At 39.6% G+C, this 22,211-nt stretch overlaps 1 protein-coding gene and 1 long non-coding RNA gene across 8 annotated transcripts in view; both read right to left on the bottom strand.

The window, feature by feature from the left end:
- LOC109424009 (uncharacterized) overlaps positions 1-22,211 on the bottom strand; it is a 406,914-nt gene that overhangs the window by 83,815 nt on the left and 300,888 nt on the right. The gene's annotated exons all lie outside the window — the stretch shown is intronic.
- Positions 1-22,211, bottom strand: part of LOC134284142 (protein doublesex-like) — an 85,066-nt gene that overhangs the window by 5,415 nt on the left and 57,440 nt on the right. For 4 of the 5 annotated variants that reach the window (XM_062842476.1, XM_062842479.1, XM_062842478.1 and 1 more), the window contains exon 2: positions 442-868. The gene's annotated coding sequence lies outside the window, so the exon portion shown is untranslated. Of the gene's footprint in view, positions 1-441; positions 869-11,148; positions 21,709-22,211 lie in introns of those variants that run through there. The other variant, XM_062842481.1, reaches the window with a different exon arrangement.

The raw sequence follows: 22,211 nt of genomic DNA, 5'->3' as shown, positions 1-22,211 counted from the left end.
AATTAATGGAGAAATTCCAGAAGTATCTGGAGGAATTATTGGAGGAATTTCACATGTAATTCATAATGGAGTGCTTTGTAGAATTCCTGGTGAAATTCCTTGTGCCTGGTAGAATTCCTTGTTGAATTTCTAGTAGAATTCCATGTGGAATACCTGGAGGAATTCCTGGAGGAATTCCTTGTGGAATTTCTAGAAGTTTCTGGTGGAGTTTCAGGAGAAATACCTGATGGAATTCCTGGAGAAATTCTACGAGAAATTCCTGGTGGAATTCCAGGAGAAATGCCTGGTGGAATTCCTGGTAGAATTCCTGGTGGATCACAAAAAAAATGACTGGTAAATGAAGGAAAAACTTCAAATGTGCACATCTTCCATTCAACAGTTAAGCAACATAACTTTTCGGAAAACTGATTTTTTCCTCAAAACCCCCAACCCAATACTCACTCTCACAACTGGATGCTCCCACACCGCTTCTCGGAAGTGGGGAGGGCTATTTCGACTTCTTCGTCTTCTTCGTCTCTTTCTTCCACCGTTCCTTCTCGCGAACGAAATCTCACTTCATTGCATTTGAGAAATTCACTTATCTATTCGCCTGTTTCGCCTTGTTTCGCCGCGCCGCACTACCATAACCACCACTAACTGACGAACTGGGTTATCACAGATGATTGCTTCTCGGTTTTTCTCTTCTTCTTCGTCGTTTTTCGGGTAGAGGATTTTTTCCTTTTCGCTTTCGAGATTTGCACTTTTTATTATTTGGTTACTCTTATATTGCTATTTGTCGGTCATTTTCACTGTTTGGGGCGAGGAGCTTGCACACTCTGCGCTTTTTTTCCTGTTGCGTTGGATGCTGTTGCTGCTATTGGAGGAGGAACTGTAAAATAGAACAATTAGCTCGCGGGTCTCGGGGCCTAGCGGAGCACAGACGCAGGTGCGCGCGCGCGGATTTGGTCAAGAGAAAACTTTTTTCTTCTGCTTTTTTTTTCAGTAGATCTTCGATTGTCGATCGCCGTCATTGATGAGCGTGTGGAGAGTGCGCGGTGGAGCGTGGAAAATTTTCGGGGTGGTAAACAGGTCTCCTTTGCAGAAGAAGAAGCATCGGCCAGCGCAGCGGCTTGCAATTATTGGGGAAAGGGTGCACTGCTGCTGCTACTACTGTGGACTACTTTCGATAAGTTTTTTGGAGAAGGATTTCTTCTTGGTGGATTACCGAGGTGGAGGTGGTTGCAATGCAATGTAACACGAAAGGCGAGTGGAGCAGTCGAACGCGTGATGAGCGAAATATCATATTGCACAAATTCGACGTAAATCAATAAGAAGGGAACAACGCAAAAGCCTCAATTTTGAAGGCAGTATGTGCGTCAATTTTTTAGACATATTTTCAAAAAATAAAAACTTCTTGGTTCAAGTGCGGTTTGAACCTACGACTCGATACCGATAGTCCGGATCTTTAACAAATAAAGCCACACAATACTACAGAATCAAAAGGCAAACTAAACGCCTGTGATAAGCTAAAACATCTCGAAGTGCTGTAACCATTGCATCGGAGATCTTTTCCGAACATACACCTTATTTTGAACGAAATTCTTGAAGTACTCTATCAAAAATTTATAAATAAACGAACCGTTTTTTGAATATTTTAGAAAATCTTGCAAGAAATCAAGTAAGAAATATATTTGAAATTGTTTCAATTGATACTTTGAACCAGAAATTTTACACAATTGTACTCCTGTGATTACATAAGGAGAATCTGTCGTTTTTTTTTGTATTCCATGCTTCATGCAAGTAATCGTGAAAGATTTCCAGAGAATCTTTTTTTAACCACCACTGAAATTTGTCTTGGCATTCCTCTGAGAATTTTCTTCTAGGAAATTCTCCTGGAGTCTTCAATGATTTCTCCAGGATATTTTTGCAGAATTTAGCTATTCTTGTTTGGATGCTTGTAGGCATTTGGCACAACCGAAATACGTCAACGATTCCAGGAAAAATGCATTGATGAAGTTTATTAAACTCATTGAATGATAAAAAGAAAAACTTGTGAGAAAAACCTGAAAGACATGGCATTTGTTAAAGTAATTTTAGAAAATACCTTGAACTCTCAAGAAACACTTCGCAAAATCAAATTTCTAATTTAAGTTTTTCTTGCTTTCTCGGTTGATTTGAACAACTATTGCTTTGCACAAACTCGTCGGAACTTTGCACGAATGCAGCAGTGAAATTTTTATCATATTGTAAATGAAGTTGTGAAGACAATTTTTGAGAATCTCTTGCGGAAATTCTGAAAAAGGTGAGTATTTTTTTATTACCGTACGGGATTGGGCCGAAGGGTCCCAGATTTTCATGAAACTTTTTCCACAGGCAGGGCTCATGGATATATGAACAAAAAAAATGAGAAAAAATCAGGGTCGCCTATTTTTCCGGAAAACTCAGGTGGAAATTCTTTGTTTTCCCCTGACACTACTTACTTCGGAAAATCATAACTCAAGAACGAAGTATCATATAAACAAAGTTTTTTTTTTAGAAAATAAAAGCTAATTTTCTAAAAAATCCAAATAAATATGACCTGGAATAAGTTTTCAGTTGAGAAAATTCGTCAAGAAAAGCCGGAAAAACAATGCCCGAACTCGTAAAAAAATATAAAAAAAATATTTTTGGGAAGGTTATTCCATAAGCTTTAATCGCTGAATTTTTTGGAATGCAGTTTTTTTTTCGTTTTTGAGTTATAGTTTCATAAGCTTTGACGGCTGAAATTTTTGGAATGCACTTGTTTTTCGTTCTTGAGTTATGACCAATTATGTGAAAAATGACCATATAATATGGGTAGGTACACGGTTATTTTTCACAAAATTGACCAATACTCAAGAAAGAAAAAAATGTCCATTCCAAAAATATCAGCGATCAAAGATTATAAAATTACCTTCACAAAAATATTTTTTTGAAAATTTTCCGCGAGTTCGGGAATAGTTTTTCCTGCTCTTCTTTTTGAATTTTCTAAACGGTGGAAAATTTTGTGGGAAACTTTTTCCACTTCATATTTTTGTTTTTGGATTCCTGAGAAAATTTTCTATCATTTTCTTTAAAATTTTTTTTTCACGATGGTCTGTACTTGAGTTATAATTTTTCAAAGAAAAGGCTTATACAGTGATAGACATTCGTTTAGCCGAGACCAAAAAAATTTCAATAAAGTGTCAGGAAACTCATACAAAGTTTTTATGATAAAACTTTTTTATCGTAGTGATAGTATATCTAGTACTTTTTTTTATAAAAATGTGAAACATCACACTTACATATACACTGAAAACAAAACGAGGGTTAAAACCCTTTAAGTGTCATTTTTTGCCTAGACATTCGTTTAGACGAGGTAAATGAAAAATTGGTTTTCAATAGATTTTTTGCAATTTCGTGAGTATATTTCGAGGATATACCCCAAGGCATTTAGTTTATGACGTGTTAGCAAGATAATTGACCTTAAAAGTTTATTTATTTGTGAAATTCAGAGAAATATTATAGAAAAAATGTCCCGATAAGGAGAAGCGATGATAAACAAATTCATTTAAGAAAAATGATTTCTGTAAACACTCAAAGGTAAGCTAGATTAGCAGTTTTGAAAATATGGCACAGAATTATTGTTATAAATGTTCAAATTATTGCATAAAATGTCATGAAAAAAATAAGTATAATGGTTTTTGGTTGGTTAAACCTTAAAATGGGATTGAAAAAAGCTAAAATAAATAGTTCTGCGTTGAAATAAAGACGTGCCCTAATGCCCGTGGAGTATACCTGTTTGATACTAGCATTACTAAATGAATTAGAAGACTGCTAAGTGAAAGAACTGCAAGAAGTGTCAGAATTTTTGTACCCTGTTTAATTAAAAGCAGATGCTCATACATACATACATACATACCGTCAAGGCGCCATTCACCGTATGCCTTCGAATATTTTTTCATTATTTCCATATTATGATTGAATAATATGACAATTTCCCTTCATTTTCACCAATACAATTTTGCCTTGCCAATGGCGCCTTGACGGTAGTTCTTGCTAGAAATTTGTATACTTTCGGTGCCATTTCTCGAAATGTGAGCCGTCTAATGTATGTTATTACAGTCTAGAAGATATTGGGAGCTATAAGAAGACGTGATAGTAGTAAACGCTGTCATTTATGCAAGTGAAACCATCATATTTCGTCAAAACAATACTTAAATACGTGATTTTTTGATGGTTTGCGTTATTTTTTTCTGTTAAAAACATTGTTTTTCGTAAATTTTTGACCTGCACTCGTCATGAAACTTTCATTAGATTTTTTTGAAATGCCTCCGATAAAAATAACTACATCAAATCTCAATTTGGAAACATTTACAATATTATGACATATTTATATGAGATGCATGCAAAATTAATATGGCAACACTTCCAAAAACGATCTAATACAAGTCGATCTATAATGCAGGTCACCATACACAATGATTTTGTTGGATATTTTTCGAAATTTGTTATTTTTTTATAATGGAATTCTAAAAATTGTACAATTCGGCTAAACGAATGTCTAGGCAAAAAATGTCATTTGAAGGGTTATTACCTTCGTTTTTGTTTCAGTGTATATGTAAGTGTTTTTATAACACAGTACTAGATATACTATCACTACGATAAAAAAGTTTTATCATAAAATCTTTTGTATAAGTTCCCTGACACTTTATTGAAATGTTTTTGGCCTCGGCTAAACGAATGTCTATCACTGTATGACACATTTGGACATGTTTCAACAAAATTGGCCATAACTCAAAAACGAAAAAAAAAATCAGCGGTTTAAGCTTATGAAATAACCTTTTCAAAAATATTTTTTTGATTTTTTTTTTTGCAAGTAAGTAAGTTTTCACTTTTCTACTCTATACATGGTAGAATGATGAGCACAAGGATGATGGATGGCCGTTGCTCCTTTCCAGTCCGTAGGGGGTCCATTATGAGTAGCAGTTCGTCGATGTCCAGGTATCTGGGTCCGTTTGAGCCATGGGGCTCAGAAGGAATCAGTGTCAGCCGCTCTCGGTGAAGAGCAACTGACGAAAAATTGCAAGTGCCGGGGCTGGGAATCAAACCCATGACCATCCGCATATGAAGCGAACGTGTGACCAACTACGCCACGGGCCTCGGCTAAAGTAAGTAAGTTATCCTTGTGAAACCCTTTGGAGGAATTCTTAAATTCATTTAAGATGATTCAGATGATTCAAACAAATTCTGAACCATGACAAAAAACAATGCAACTCACAAAAAAAAACCAAGAAGTCTTTTAGTATTTATTTTCAGTCACCCTTCGAAGCATCATTACTTGATTCTCCTTTAGGAAATCTATCAATCATGTTGTGACAATTTTCTCTGTTCCCAAACATAATAGAGGCAGTCTAAAATAAAAAAAAGCTGGCAATTCACTGGAAGAACTTTTAGAAAAATCCCAGAAGAATTGTCTGTAAAAATCCTGAAGATTCATCTACAGGAATCTCAGGAAATGTTTCTGAAGGAATCCTTGGATAACATGTCAGAAAGAATTATAGTAGTAATTTCTAAAGCAATCACTTAAAGGTATTTTTTTAAATAACGTTGGAGGAAATTTTCGTAGAAATCCTTAAAAGCTTTTTTTATAGAAAGCACTAGGAAGATCCCGGCTGAAATTCCTAATGCAATCATCGAAATACCGAAGGAGTCTCTAGATGTATCAGAAGGAATCTCTGGAGGAAATCTCTACACACTGATTTTAGAGTCCCTTGTTCGGCTGTTCTATTTTCGGTAAAATTTCGATGATTCGGTAGCGTTTACCGAACGTTCGGTAATTGTTTGCTGAACTTCGGTAATGTTTTGCTGAATATTCGGTAATCTGAACTTTTACCGAAAATAGAACAGCTGAATACGGTACTTTATTTTAAGTGTGTAGTCCTGTAGAAATCATAAGAATAGCTCTTTTAAAAAATCCTTGTAGAATCCCAGGGAAATTACTAAAAGAATCCAAGGAGACACGTCTGAAAATTCTTGAAAGAATACTTGTAAAAAACTTCTCGAGAGTTCCAAAAGAAATTCCTAGTAAATATTTCTAGAGAAAATCCGAGTAATTGTCTTAAGGAGAAACTTCAGAGAATACAAATTAGACTGCCACAATGGCCGACTTTTGCCCCTACTCACGTGCACCAATCCTGAAAATTTGTAAACAAATGCGCTCGAAATAGAAAAGCTGTCTTTTTTTACAAGTGAGCAAAGCCAGGATAAACGAGTGCGGCTTGGTTCGATGTTTCGTTCGTCAGATTTGTGCCTCTAAAGTTTGTATGCGAAATTGCAATGGGATTTCTTGATGTTTCACCTTAACCCTAGAAGGATGTTGGGGTCAATATGACCCAGACAGGCTCACTGAAGGCGCAGTCGTAGTGCGCCTGACTTAACATCTTGGGAAGGTTAAAGAATGTTTGAAGAAATTTGAAGAGGTATCTTTGGAGAAGGTTCTTCTAATAAATGGAAGAGTACTCGGAGAAATTCCTGAAGAAATCTCTCAATGCATTTTTGTGGGAATCTCTGCTGGAATTCTTGCTGTAATCACTGATAGAAATCATTGAAGAACCTCTGAAGGAATTCTTGCAGAAATATTAGAGTCAGTCCATGTAAAAATTCGTAAGGATATAATTGCGAGAGCTTCTAATTAAAATTCTGGAAGGAATACCTAGAGAGGTTCGTGGAAGTCGTTCAGGTAAACGTAAAGAATTTACGAAAAAAAAAAACACCGAAAGACTTTCTGAAAAAATCCTTGAAATACTTTTTTGAAAGAATCCCTGAAAAAGTTTGTGAGAAATTCATAAAAACTTGTATAGAGCAGTTCTTGCAAAAAGGCATGATGGCATGAAGTATTCAATAGTGAATTTTCTCAAGAAAACTGGCAAAATTTCTGACCAAAAATCATGGAGTAATTCCAGAAGCAGTCTATGAAACATTTTCTACTCTGGAGAAATTTCTGAAGCAATTCTTCTAAGATTTTTAAAAAGAATACCTGGAAAATTATCTGAGGGAATCCAGGGAGCAATTGTGGAAGAACTCAGTAAATATTTTCTAGATGAATTCTTGAAGAAATTCATTCGGAACCTATAAACGAATTTTTGGAGGTATCCATAGAAGATTTCCAGGATGAATCTCCAGAAGGAATGTCTTCAGGAATCGATGGAATATTTTTATAGGAATCCGTGGAACATTTTTCTAATTAATCCCTGGAGGGGTTTCTGAAGGAATCTCTTGTGGAATTTCAGAAGAAATACATGGAGAAATAGAATACTGAAGAAATAGCAATTTCGGAAAGAATTTATGTGGAAAATTTGAGAGGAGCCCATGGAAAATTGTCCAAGAGAATCCCTCGAAAAACTTGCGAGGGAATTGGATTCCTTGGAAAGAAAATTGAAATGAATCCTTGACAGATTTATCTACAGGAATAAAACTAACTATGGAAGGTTTTATAATAAAATGCTTGGAGTTATTTGGAGCGTTCCTTGGACGAATTTCTAAAGAAATCGCTATAGGAAATTTAGAGGAGTTTTTAAAAGAATTTCTGAAGAAATCCCTGGAAGATATTCTACATCAATCAGAAAAAATCTATAGAAGAATTTCTGATGGAATCCCTGGAGAAATTTTTGAAGAAATTCAAGTAGGAATTTGTGAAGTCATCCATGCAATATTTTCTAAAAGAATTCTATGACAAATTTCTGGAGAAATCCCTAGTGGAGTTTCTGGAGAATTTTGAAGAAATCTACGAAGGAATTACTGAGCGAATTTCTGACGGAATCCTTTGAGTAATTTTTGAAGAAATCGTTGGAATCGTCTTAAGTAATTTTTAGATGATTTTTTTGAAGATAACGCAAAAAATGGGGAACTAAGTGATTTTCTTATATTCAGGAATGTGAATGCGAACTAAGTAAAAATTGAACGGTGATGAAAAATAATTCGGCTAGCTGCTTACCTTTGTCGTATGCAAAACGAGAAAAGTGTTCCACTCGTAAGTGGAGTGAAGTTGATACGTGAAATTTCGAATAATTATTTGATTTCCGATGCTAAAGGGGCTGATTATTGACAGTCTACATGTGTTTGTTTCATCTGATGAGGCATTGACAAAGGTAAGTTGGAATATATGTAATTATTGGCTATTTTCCGTCTGATATGACGGTCTGATATGACGGTCTGATATGACGGTCTGATATGACGGGAATTAGCGTATATGACGAAGTACATATCTACCCTATTGAAAATCGTATCGGAAGTTACGTCAACTTTCTTGATGTTGACTGAAATTCTTTCAAGAAATTCATCGGGAAATTCTTTTAAAAAAATGCATTGTTTTTGTGGAAAAAATTGGAGTGTCCTTTGCAGTTTTTTCTATTCAGTGCTCATCGTCAAACAGTTTGAAAAATACTCCCACATAGACGTCTCCGTTTTTTAGAAATTCTCAATGAAATCAATGAAATTTAGGATTTTTTCAGGAATCTATGCAATCGTCAAAAATCTCATCTTTAATTTTTCACAACACTATTGTCTGCAGATCCAATGAAAGCTTTTCCATTTATTCCACAAAACGTTTTCAACTGGATGAACTTCTGAGAAAATTCGTCTATTCCAATTTGTTTTAGCTATTCCTTCAAATATATGTCCGACAATTCCTCCATGTAGTTCCTAAAATACATTTCTAAAAAAATGTCTTTTTATGGGAATTTAACTTTAAATTTGGCATTAAAACTTTCTACAGATTCGCCAGAAATAACTTTGTGATTAAGAGATCGAATGAAGGGGTAATCTGTCCTATTCACAATAGGTACAGATAATCAAATGAACGTGAGAACTTTAGAGTGATCAGCATTTTGAATACCACCTACATAGTAATATCTATTCCATTTCATCTTCCGTCGTCTCCTAAAGTGAATGCGTTCGTAGAATGTTCTCAAACCGATTTTATTTACGGCTGCTCGGTAACGGACCAAATGTTCACCGTACGGAAAATCTTCCGGAAATGCTGTATATACTGAGCTTCATTGCAAATTTTGACATTGCATTTTTTGACAGCACTGAGTGATTTTTAGGATACTCACTCTCACAAGCAGTGCTTGAATCTTGAATCCGAGTGAATGTGAAAAATACGATCAGTTATCATCGCCAACTACTACACAACCACTACCAACGAACACACACAGGGGGCAAAGAGAAACCGAACCAACTGCGACCGCTGTTCCTCATCGGTCGGTAGGCTCGTGAAGCAAATCGACTGGAGACCATTCGGTCTTACCTGCAGCAGTGAGGGAGAAGATGCAGAAATGATTTAGTTCAGTAGCCCAATACTTGTAAAATCAATCATTTTGTCTTTACCGGTAAAAAAATTTGGATGTGACTATTATGATTGGTTTGATTTAGGCTTATGTCACTTTCACTGTAATAACGGGATGAAATCCAGTATATTCATAGCTGTATACATCGGCGAAGAGAGAAAATCAGAGAGTAACACTCTCACTCTCAATAATATTTTTTATTACTTCTGCTCCCAATTGCTTCAGAAGCATATTAGTCAATGAAGGCATATGGCTTCTGGGTTGGAAAGCGCCGTGTGTTCTGTGTTCTTTCCAAAGAAGAACATATTTTGCTTCGTTCGGGAAAAACGCTTCACTTTTCAAACACTGCTCACAAGCCATCGCTTGAGACAAATCTGTCAGCATGGGTTGAGTGTGGATTCTTCTTCTTCTTTATAGCTTTACGTCCCCTCTGAGACTTGCCTTGCCTCTCTCCAACTTAGTGTTCTTTGAACACTTCCACAGTTATTGATTGGAGGGCTTTCTTTGCCAGCCATTGCCTGAATCAGTATATTGTGAGGCAAGCACCATGATACACTATGCCCAGGGAGTCGAGAAAATTTTCCCGACCGGAACGGGAATTGAACCCTCCGTCTCCGGATTGGCGATCCATAGCCTTAACCACTAGGATAACTGGAGACCCCAGATAGCGTGGATTATTGATAATGATATTTGGGCGGATCGCTCATCAATGAAGCTCTTTAACTCTGTCAGTTCTCTCGCCGTAGAGCTGAAAATGACCATCGTTGTCGATCAATATCGGTTGAAAACTGCAACTGGGATTAGCTTTGCTTATTGTTAGCTTTGACTGACTGTACATGTCGGTTGCTCTTCCGTGATTGATCTGATCTGGTATAAATTGCAGTGAGATCCAAATGAATAAGGGTTGGGAGACTAAACATATTCTCAAAGTGCAATTTGGGCAGCTCATACATATTTTTTATCAATAACGGCGGTGGCCAAGTTCTTACAGTCAGTTGGAAAGGGAAAGGAATGTTAGAAGTGTGATGGTTATTGCTACTGAGAACCGAGAGCACTCTGCGTCCCCACAACCAGCATGGATGGGGTGTTTGTTAGTAGGGTAGGATGGGAGACCTGAGAGTCACCTTTGGTCGGTGATGCGATCCATGGATAGGGGGTTATTTAGGTGATAGATTGTGTGTTGATTGCTCTGAACTAGAAGCAGCACAGTTCGCTTGGTCGCATAGCTTGTAGACGTTAGCTGATAGATCAGCACTGTGTTGTGACAGTTGGAAGAGAAAGAGAGATAGAGAGTAGAGTAGAGTAGAGTAAAGAAAAAAAAAAAAAAAAGAGAGAGAAAGTAGATAGAAAGATACAAGGCAGGAGGAAAGGGACGGGCCACGGATTGAACCCAGGACCTTCTGCATACTAATCAGAAGCGGTAGTAACTAGATCACCAAGCAACCGGAAAGCAACTATGAAGAGATTGTGTTCCCAAATGATCCGGAAGGTACAATATGACGTGGAGCATAACGGACAAAGTGAAATGACCAGGTGGAAGGTGATCTGATAAGCGCTGGGAATGTCCGAGATTGGAGAGTGACAGTCGCAATGTTTATGGGTGGTAACCCATTGTTGTCCCATCGACAGTTTTTTTTAACTACGTTTTACGGTGAACTTTGAATACTTAAATAAATAAATGAAGTATCGTTAACCACGGTCTAACATGTATTGTGAAAATCGAAGTCCTTATGTTTTCACTACGAACCTTTTGTAATTAAAATTGTTTCAGAAAATCAATGACCATCACACGACGCGCACCAGCCTATAGTAAGTATCTCACCGTGTCGCACGTGGTCGCCAAACCCCTACTACGAGGCAAAACCAATTTCAGCACATCGCTGTCGCCGCCGTCGCCGTTGACCCACATGCTCCCGGCACACAATGATGGTAATTTATCGCCGATAATTAGTCCAACGTTTTCTTCACAAAGCGAAATGTCAAATAGAAAAAAAAAGACGACCCCCGGGCACCGAATCGATCTAGTTCACTCGATTTCAATTCACCAATTATACCTACACAAACCGCGGCGAATTACGCGCACCGATTCACCGGACGGACGAATCAACGGCCGCACTAAAACCTCTCGAGTCTCGGTGGAACGCGGACGAAATTTTTCGGGGGTCCAAGCGCGAGCCTTCAACCACGAAGCTCGCACCGGCACTGAAGCTCCCGCCGTCGTTTCCGATACCTGCTGACTGCTGACTGCTCAGAGCTACACAGCTAACACCGTTCGTCATCGATCGATCGATCGGGAGAAAATCCCGCTGCCCCCGGACCGACTGCTGACTGACTCTTACTGACTGGATGGTGATGATGATGACGATGACGATGGGAATGTGTCGGACGGAACAAAACGAAACAAGTCGAAACCGAAGAGGGCGAATAAACGGAACGCAACCTGATTCGGTCAGTCAGCTGTGATGGTGGTGGTGGTTGTGGTGCTAGTAACCATGACCGGCTACTCTCCAAGAGGAGAGCACTTGGGGAGTTAGATGAGAACCGGCGTCGTCCAATACGTGCCGGCAAGAACGGTTCAATAGGAAAAGAATTTGCTGAGGTAAGGCTGCCACAACCCGGCAACGGCTAAAAGGGAGAAATTTTCGGAGCACGTGGAGGAAATTTTCCCTTTTTCTGTTTTTATCGGCTACCGCCCCAGCGTTACGGTTGCTTTGAGTATTGCGTAGGTTGCGGTTTATCTCATCAGCTGTTTAGGAAATGGAGCATGAAAACGGTTTCATTTCTATGGACTTTGTTAAGAGTTATCAGCAGTATCTATTATAAAATGGTATGCCCTCTTTAAGACATTCTATTCCATTCTTAACATTCAACCCTAAACCATATCCAACCAACATTCTATTTGACTGTATTTCTGAGATAGATACCAACGTGCACAGCCCCCACACACCGAAATTACTGATGATGCCAAGAACGCATTCTACGTGCAACTCGTACGCGAGTGCGACCGCTGGCCCAAGCCAGAACGCAGCGCGGGCGATAATGCTGCAGCAAGGGATCCGACAGAACGTGGAACGTTACAAACAGAAGCGGAAACAGCAGACCCGCCAATTTTCGAGAGAAAAAGGGCCGCCTTGAAGAAGCGGAATGTGAAGAAATGGAACTGCTGTGTCGTTCCCAAGAAACACGGAAGTTCTATCAGAAACTCAATGCATCCCGCAACGGCTTCGTGTCGCAAGCCGAAATATGTAGGGATAAGGACGGAGGCCTCTTGACGGACGTACGTGAGGTGATCGAAACGTGGAAGCAGCACTTCGACGAGCACTTAAATGGCGTGGAGGACGTAGGCACGGGAGGCCACGACAACGGAGAGAACGACTACGCCAATGCAGCAGCGAATGGAAATGGTCCAACTCCCACGCTGAGGCAAGCTAAGGATGCCATTCATCAGCTAAAAACCAACAAAGCATCTGGTAAGGATGGTATCGCAGCTGAACTCATCAAGATGGGCCCAGAAAAGTTGGCCACCTGTCTGCACCGGTTGATAGTCCGGAGGAGTGGAATTTGTCCCTTTGTGTTTGTGGAAGGTGTAATTTGTCCCATTCACAAGCATGGCGAACATTTCAGAGCGTTTCAGAGCGATCAGCATTGGAATGATGCCCCCGAGAGTGCTATTCCAGATCATCTTCCGTCGTCTGTCGCCTAAAACGAATGAGTTCGTGGAAAGTTATCAAGCCGGCTTCATCGACGGCCGGTGGACAGCGGACCAGATCTTCACCGTACGGAAAATCTTCCAGAAATGACGAGAATATCTGGACCCAACTTCAATGCGACGTACGACAGTATCGACCGCACAGAGCTTCGGAAAATCATGGACGAAAACGGCTTCTCTGGGAAGCTGACCAGACTGATCAAAGCAACGACGAACGGTGTGCAAAACAGCGTAAGGATTTGGAGTGAACTATACACTTCATTCGAATCTTGACGAGGACAGCGACAAGGTTCTGTCTTGAAGTTCTAAAGGTTTGTTGGAGTTTCTTTCTCGATTTGTCCAGGAGTGCCTCCGAAGACTTTATCCAGGGAGTTTCCCCTATTTGCTCCCAAGGTTCTTCCCGAAGTTTTTCGGGGATTCTTCCGGGACTTCTGAGAGTTGATTCTGGCATTTCTACCAGAGTCCGTCTAAAGGAGTTTTAGCGGGGTTTCTGCAAGAGCAGTTCCCGGGATTTCTTCCAGAGATTCTCGGGTGATTATTGCCAGAGGATCTAACAAAGTTCTTCAAAATTCTTTCGGGGTTTGGTTTAGTGCATACGAGCTAGCCTCAGGGCATCCACGGGTGTTGAAGGTATCGGAGATGGTTTCGGGGGGTATCCAGTGGTTCTCAGAAAAAATCAGAGGATTCCAGAGGCGTTTCGAGAGGAGATCTCAAGGGTGATTCAGGGGTTATCAAAGGCATTTTAGGGAGTCAATATTTCTCCGGGGCGTCGCAGGGAAGTTTCAGGGGGTCTTCGGAGCGTTTCAGGTGATCTCAGGAGGATTCAGGGGTTTCTAAGGAGAATTCAGATGGTTTTTCTGGGGGGGGGGGGGGGCGGTTTCTAAGGGCACTGTGAGCACCACTGAGCTCTGTGAGATTTCAGAAGATTACTGAAGAGTTGGGGGCACTTCAGGGGCTTTGCGGGGGATTTCCGGGGATCGCCGGTGGATTTAGGATTACTTATAAGATTTCAGAGGTGTTTTAGCGTTTTTGGGGGTTTCAGGTACCGCCCTGGAGGTCCCTGAATCGCTCTGACACGCCTCTTACACATCTAAGAACGTGTCTAAAAGCGCTTTAAACCCTTATAAAACAAACCTCAATCCCCAAAATTCTCCCTGGAATGCCCCTTAACCCTTTGGAACCGGATGGGTTATATGTGCCCAGAGAAAATCAACCATAACAAACGTGTTCTAGACCAGCGAGGTTGTATCCAGATAGGTGTAAATCCCGTCTCCAAAGGGTTAAGCGTACCTAAAACTCGCAGAAAATTTAATTTAAACATTCTCCCCTGGGTCTCTCCAAGATATCCCTGAAACATCCCAGGAAACCCTCTTGGTGCCATCTCAAACGCCCAAATGTTTTTTCGAGAATTGAGTTTCTGCATTAAAAGTACTGACTTGATTCAATACACAAAATTCCCTCGTTTTCAGACCTTATGCACATTTCCCATTCGTGCTTCCCAATTCAAAGCATTAAAAGATGTTCTAGAAACTCCAAAAGGAATAGCAAGAGAAATCCCACGAGATTCTTTAAAAAATAACCCAGCAGAAGCTCTAGACAAAAGCTTACGATAATTTCTTGCAGACAGTGCAGAATGAACTCCGGAAGAAATCCCGTCCAGGGATCCTAGGAGCGATTCCGCGAAAACTTCCAGAAGAAATTGCGGGATGATCTCATTGGAAAACTCATGAAAATCTACAGAACAATCCTGGGAGGAGCTTCAGCGAAAATCACAGGAATAATTCTGTAGAAATTCTAGGAGAAATCACGGAAAGAAATCTTGAGAAATCCTAGGAGAATCACCGGACAGAATTCAAAAGGAATGCCGGAAGCAACTCTAGGAGAAATATCCCGACAACATGAAAATATCTTTGGAGAAACTCCTGTAACACATTATATGTGTACAGTACTGTATTATACTGTACAGTAAATTGGGGGGTTCAGTGGCGTTTCAAAGACAATACAGGACGTTCCAAGAGCGTGTTGAAGGTTTCAGGGACATTTCTGGGATTATCTAGGAAACTTGATGGGACTCTCAAAATTCCAGGGTAATTTGAAGGGTTTAAGAGGCGTTTAGGGAGTTTTTGGAACGATTCAAGAGTTTTGATAGGGTTTCATGGGGCTTCAAAAGGAAGCTTCAGAAATTTTACGGGGTTGCATAAAGGTTTCACTTGATTCCCACTGAAAGCCTTAAAATCTCCTGCAACCCCTTGAAGTTCCCTGGAATCCTCTAAAACTCCTTGTAACGCCCCTGAAACCTTCCAAGAGACCCCAGAAAGGCTTTGGATTTTTCTTGGAGTCTGAAATACCCAGATAGTTCCAGAAATTTCATCCGGGAAATTGCAGGTATTGTTCCAGAAATTACTTCACATATTCCTTGCGTTTTCTGAAGAGATCCCTCCCAGCATTTCATGAAGGATGCTCCAGCGATTCCTTCCAGGGGTTGTTTCAGGAATTCATCTGGGATTTTTGTTTTTCAGGGATTTCCTCAGGGATTCCTCTAGGAATTGCCCCCTTGATTACTCCCGAAATCCTATCCAGATATCAAAACGGGATTGCCTCATAAAATTCTTGACGGAATTTCTTTCTCCCGAAATTCCTTTCAGTAATTATTCAAAAATTTTCCTCACGATTTCTCCGGGAGTTTTTCAAAGAGGGGGGGGGGGTGGGCTCTTCAAGGATTCCTCCAGAGTTTCTTCCTAGAGATCCTCCATGGATTTTCCAGCAATTCTTACTGGGATTTCTCCCATAATTCATTCAAGGATTTCTCCAATATTCTCGACATGAATTCATCCAGAGATTATTGAATTTCCTCCTAGATTTCTTCCAAAATACCTCTAGAGCTTCCTCCCGGGATTTCTTTCAATATTCTTTCAAGGATTCCTCCAGGTCATGCTCCCGGAAGTTCACAAGAGCAAACTGTTCCGATATAATTAATTCTCCAGAGATTTTGTTACGTTTGTAAATTGCTGTGAACATTTTTTTTTCAATTTATCTTGTAGGTTATACTGTGGTTTGTGCATCTGTCCCCCTTTAGGATTGGAAAATCCTAGACCAAACACAAGCTATGAAAGCAACTATCGCTGCGAACTAAAGGCAACCAGCCAGATATAAATACGATCACAGGATTGACAGATGGACACAAGAACAATTATAAAACTTCGTTATCCTGGGATTGGACTTCGTTATCCAGTTTGATAACAGAGCACAATTTATGTTGTGTTGCATGTTGTGTTTCGTGCATTTGTAATGTTTCATTTTGTTTCTCTTACATGTGTCCTATCGTGCAGGGGCGTTGCGCATTCTTAGGGCTGGTATATTAAATACAACAAATGTTGTAACAAGCATAAAAAAGCTTAAAAATCTGTAGATAATACTAATGAGTAATCCTCGATTCTCGGAAAAGGTTCTCTTTTAGAACCTTGGAGGAATTTATAAACTCTAGTGCAGGAGTGTTTAGCGAAGACTTTCTACTACAAATTATTAAAATAATCCAATATTTTTTATGTGATCGTACACTTTCAAGTGGATTGGCAAAATTCCCCATGTGGGATTATTGATTACAACGAACCATTTTCAATTGCCACTTTTTGCAGCTTCTATCCGATCACCGCCGTATCATCGTTTGCTTTGGTGATCGTAACGAATTGCCCGAATTCTATAGATCGAACAATGAATCCGTCATGTAAGTGTGTATGTTCATGCCCGCACGTTCCGTTGCGGTCAATCGTTCATCATCATCAGCCAAGCCATCCCAGCACTCTAACTCTATCATCGTTGGTTGCTGTTTGCGCGAAGGGGTGTGGAATTGATTGAAAAACAGTTTCCAAGAGGAATGGCAAACTTCAAGAGAGCCCCCGATCCGAACGCGAACGAGTTCTTCGCTCGCGCGCGCGCGCAGGAATATACAGTTAATTACGAAGTTAATTGTTTTTTGCTGTATGTGGAGTGGATACACTTTGCCCTGAATAGCGAGCGAGCTGTGTGCAACATTGATCGTCATTGTTGGATCCGGATGATGAATGATGCTCTCGCTTGGTCGGGTTCAATCAGGTTGACCCCGCGGGAATCTTAGAACCTCATCAATAATGTCCAAAAGTGGGGGGTCTTCAGTTCCACTGTTCCACACTCTTTCCAGTGGCAAAAAAAAATGTAAAGTAATATCAAACAACCGAAATAAGGCTGACGTCAGCCGGTTCGGTTCGTATACTTTCACTAAACAACGCCTATTCCGGACACACAACTTATCACTTGAGGTAAGATTTCCTGGGCCCCATTAGGCCATTTATCATATTCTGAAAACCAATTCATAATACGGCAGACTGTAGGGGCCCACCTGGTGTGGACCCATAAATCCCCAAGCACCACCCGAACAACGGTGAAGGTGCTCCTATTCGAATCAAATATTTAATCATTTCTTTCTAGCTGCCTCCTGAAACTGAGCGACTGTCGATTCAAGCCGGGGAGTACCGAAAGCTCAAAGTTCGTGATTATTTAATTTGCACAAAACACAACACAGGTTTTAAGCTGGACCTCCTCCGAAAATACACTATCCGAACTTGGCTTGAGCTAATCAATGTACAGTATTGGTCAATTCGTATTCAACATTCAACAAGAAAGGATATCTCTTATTTTTATTAACCCGTTTGGCTGATTTTTTTATGCAAATTATCATGACCATCACGAGATGATCATCAGATCAGGTTTGTTGAATCACCCATGTGATACAGTATAGCAGTTGATGGTTGTACTTCAAATGGATTTTGCATACTGTTGTGTGTGCCTCTACTTCCGGCAGCAAGAGGTGAAGGAGATAGTCATGACAATCATATCCATATCATTGGTGATGGTCACAAAATGAGGATAGTGAATGACGTGCGTATGATATTCACTATTCAGTCTATTCTGGTGTTAGCGCCTGCCTGTCTGTTTTCACCAAGTACCGCGACATTCACCGATCCACCTAATCGGCTTTCTTCGAAATGGCCTGAAAAACATATAAATGTTACAAAAGCATTGACCAACACTGTAGTGATCCGCGCGCAGTGATCACCCATTGGCACGAACAGCCAATTTCGTCCGTCGCGGGAGAGACACGTTGGCAATAAATAATCAGAAGTTGAGGTTGCACGCGAATTGCGGAAGCGCGCTGCTGCAGCAGTGCAGCCACCACACAACAAAGAGACCTCTCCTCCATGGACCTTAACTTCTTCGATCCGGGCGAACCGAACGCGAACGCGTCGCCGTCCAATAAACGGGGGTTGCAACAAGTTGCGCGCATGTTTCCTCACAGCAGAGTAGCAGAGTGCAGTGCAGTGTGGATTGATATATATCGATGGAAGCTATGGTGGTGCGCGCAGCAAATCACTTTCTCTTCCTTGTCTTGTGTTGCGCGCGATGATGGGATGTAATGGGGTTGTCGTAGATATGGAAGCTTGTGAGCTACGCGAGGGGTTCAAATCTGTGATTGTAAATTAGTGCTGAGCTTTTCATTGTTACACATTGTTGTTCGATGTAACTTCCGAACTTCTTGAGCTTTTAAAATATCCACAAATCACATCGATTGTTTCTTCTTTTCTCTATTAGTGTATTGGGAATAGTCCTGCATTAGAAATCTCGGGAGGAACCCTTGGAGAGATTCTGAAAAACAATCTCTGACTCTCTGAGGAAATCCAGGGCGATACCTTTGGAGGAATGTCGTGAGGAATCTCTAAGGGGTGTCCGGAAGGAATCCCTGTGAGATGTCCGCGAAGAGTCCCGGTAGAAGAAAATCTCTAGAAGAATTCCAGGAAGAATTCTTGTGAGAAACTGTAAGAATTTCTATAACAGTCCTTGTAAAAATCCCGGGAATAATCTCTGGAGAAATTATGGGTGACTGTCCTGAAGAATCTCTAGATTAATCCCTGGAGTAATCGGACGTAATCCCTAGTGGAATTTTGGGAGGAAGTTTCTAGAATCCCAGAAGGCATTATGAAAAAAATAATCCCCGGAGGTAATCCCTATGGAAATTCTGGGAGGGATTTCGGGAGAAATTCCAGGAGAAATCCCTGGATAAGTCCCAAAGTCCCAGGAGAACTCTTGGAAAGAACACCTGAGGAAATCCCAGGAAGAATCCTGAAAAAAAATCTGAGAGAGATGCCAGAAAGAATCTCGGAAATAAATCCCTGGAGGAATCACTTCAGAAATCCTGGATGAAGTCCTTAAAGATCTAGGGCATCTTCCCCCTTGTGAAGTTCCAGGAGAAAACCTTGAAAAAATCTTTAAAGGAAATCTCGGGAATATTAGAGGTATCTTGGAAGGAAACTCTGAAGGAGTCGTTGAAGCAATCCCTGAAAAAATCTCGAAGGAAATTTCTTGGAGAATCTCTGGCATAGCTCCGGGAGGAAGCTCTGGATATATTTCGGAACCCTGAAGAATCTCTAGATTAATGCCTGGAGTAATCTCGGGCGTAATCCCGAATGGAACCTTGGGAGGAAGTTCAGGAATCCATAAAGGAATTCTGAAAAACAAACCCTGAAGGCAATGCCTTAGGAAATTCTGGGAAGGATATTGGAACGAATTCCAGGGGAAAACCGTGGATAAGTCCGAGGAGAATTCCTAGAAAGAATGCCTGAACAAATCCCAGGAAAAATCCTGAGAGGAGGCCTGGGAAAAAATCTGGGAGAAATTCCTGAAAGAATCCCGGAAACACATTCCTGGAATCAGTGGAGAAATCCATAAAAAATTCCAATACTTCGCCCTTATGAACTTCAAGGATTAATCCCGGGAGCAATACCCGGAGGAATCTTTGAAGGAATATTGATGGATATTCCGGGAGGAAGTTCTTGAAATATCTTGGAAGGAATCTTTGGAGCTATTGCTGAAGAAATCAAGAAGGAAATTCCAGGGTAAGCTCTGGATGTATTCATGTCATTTTTCAAAACATTATTTTAGAATATATTGCACGGACTGCTTCAGAAATTCCTTATATTTTCTTCAGAAATCCTTAAAAGCAAACGTTTTGAAATCCCGCTTCGACAGTGCATCAGAACTTCAGACGCACAAGTCTCAAGAAGCAAGTTTTACACAGCAGTGCATTTTATTATTCTGTTCTTGCTCACTTGTAATAGGCTTAAAATAAGAAGCTCAGGTGCGCTGGTTCTGTTTACGAAGAGATTGATAAGATTTTTTCGTAATTTTTTCAGTGGTTTCTTCAGTAAGTTTTCCAGAGATTTCTTTAGAAATTCGTTCAAGAAATATGTTGCTCTAGAAGGTATTCTATTGAAAATTTCCGCAGAAAATTTCTCCAGAGATTCTTGCATTATTACTTTCAGTGGTTCAGGCGAGAAATCCTCCAGAGATTTCTGCAGGAGTTCATGTAGAGTCTTCTTGAAAATTTGTAAAGCATTTCCTCTAAGACAACTCTAAAAATTTCTCCGCAGATTCTGTAGATTGTTAGAAAAAAGTTCTAGGAATTTTTACATGAATTTATTTAGAAATATCATAAAGTTTTTTTATTCTAGGAATCATAACAGAAGCTTTCCAAGGTGTTTCTTCAAGTATTTCTACAGGAATTTCTTTAAAATACGTCCACTTATTACTCCAATTTTAACTTTCAGAAAATCATTCAAGAATTTAATAAACATATTTCCCCATGATTTTTTTTTGTTTTAATAGGCTAAAATATAAACGATCCATTAAAAATTGATCATTTTCCATAACAATATCAGGAATTGCCAAAAAACAAGTAGGGGTGTGAGCAATGATAAACTTCAAAATTTCCATAAACAAATCAAACAGTGCGTAAATAAATCAAAATTTCCCATAAATAATTGAATTTCGAGCAATAAAAAATGTCGGAGTTTCCACGAATAATTCAATAACTGCAATAAACATTTTTCCACCGAAAAAGTTCAAATTTACCATAAATTAATCCATCAGCAAAAATTATTTGAAATTTTGAGATTTTTTTTTGAATTTTTCTTCTTTTATAATTTTAAAAGCTCTCAATGTTTCAAATAAATTGAGAAATTACTAAGTTATAAAACTCATCATTGGCTTGTAATTAAAAACTGAGTCCCAAAACCGTTATTCATGTACTATGTTGTCAGAGTTTTCAGCAGAAATATCAGCGGATGCTTAATTGCAGTTTAAAAAAAAATTCTTGCGAAACTGCCTGAAAAACGAATATTTATATAAATATCAATTAAAAAATTATAAAGATGTGTTGTAGATGAATTTTTTAGAAAAGAAATCGGCACTCAAATTAATCGACTGATAGATTCTATGTGCACTAACCTCATGGATTGCTGGCGAGAGAGAGAATTGCCCGTTTATGTGCAAGTAATAAAATCTATAAGTACGACATTTGCTATTTATTATAACTAAAATATATTCCAAGTGTAGCAGCATAACATCTAACCTTGCGCACATAAAATCTAAAAGTAAGAAAAAAACATAAGAAACCATAATGGCGCGCGAATGTTTTGCCCGAAAACGAGTTGTTGAGAATTCGACTGGAATATTGGAAGTTCACAAAGGTAAATGCATAATTTATTCATTATTCATTATCATTATAATGTTATGTTCTCATAGATCGATAGTTTCTTTTCCAGAATTGAAATCGATCGCTGGCATGCAGAACCGCCACGCAAGTAGAACCTAGGGGTGATGTTGGAGCATCCGGATGAAATGCGACTGTTGCGGAGACCGGATCACAGTCGTTCAGCTTATCCGTCATCATCAGGAGACAGTGGACACAGTCCCACACTCAGAAAAAACAACATATTAAATTTAAAAGTTCTGCACTTAGAATGTGACCAGTTGCTTTTGCACTTGATAAACATGTGCAGCGCTATCGAATCTTTGTCGATTCAATCATGATAAAATTTATGTGCTTCGCTTTTGAATTTTAATCGTTCAGCGCATGGTTTTCATTACGACGAATAATGAAACCATTTCCACGTTGGATTCACTTCAAAATAGAAATAAAAGCAAAATTTTAATTATTCGACTGAGCTGGTTTTATTTGTTGAACTATTGTTGACGAAAAGGATGAATTGCCCCGTCGTGGGCTCCAAGGTGGGCTCCGGTCGTTCCTTCAATGTTTGGGAAAGTCTCTAATTGGCCGGATGGTTGTGTTGGCATGACGGAACTAT

This window comes from Aedes albopictus, chromosome 3 (assembly GCF_035046485.1).
Source record: "Aedes albopictus strain Foshan chromosome 3, AalbF5, whole genome shotgun sequence".
NCBI classification, from domain to species: domain Eukaryota; kingdom Metazoa; phylum Arthropoda; class Insecta; order Diptera; family Culicidae; genus Aedes; species Aedes albopictus.
Note: the sequence above shows the minus strand (reverse complement) of the source record. Positions and strands in the feature narration are given on the sequence as shown.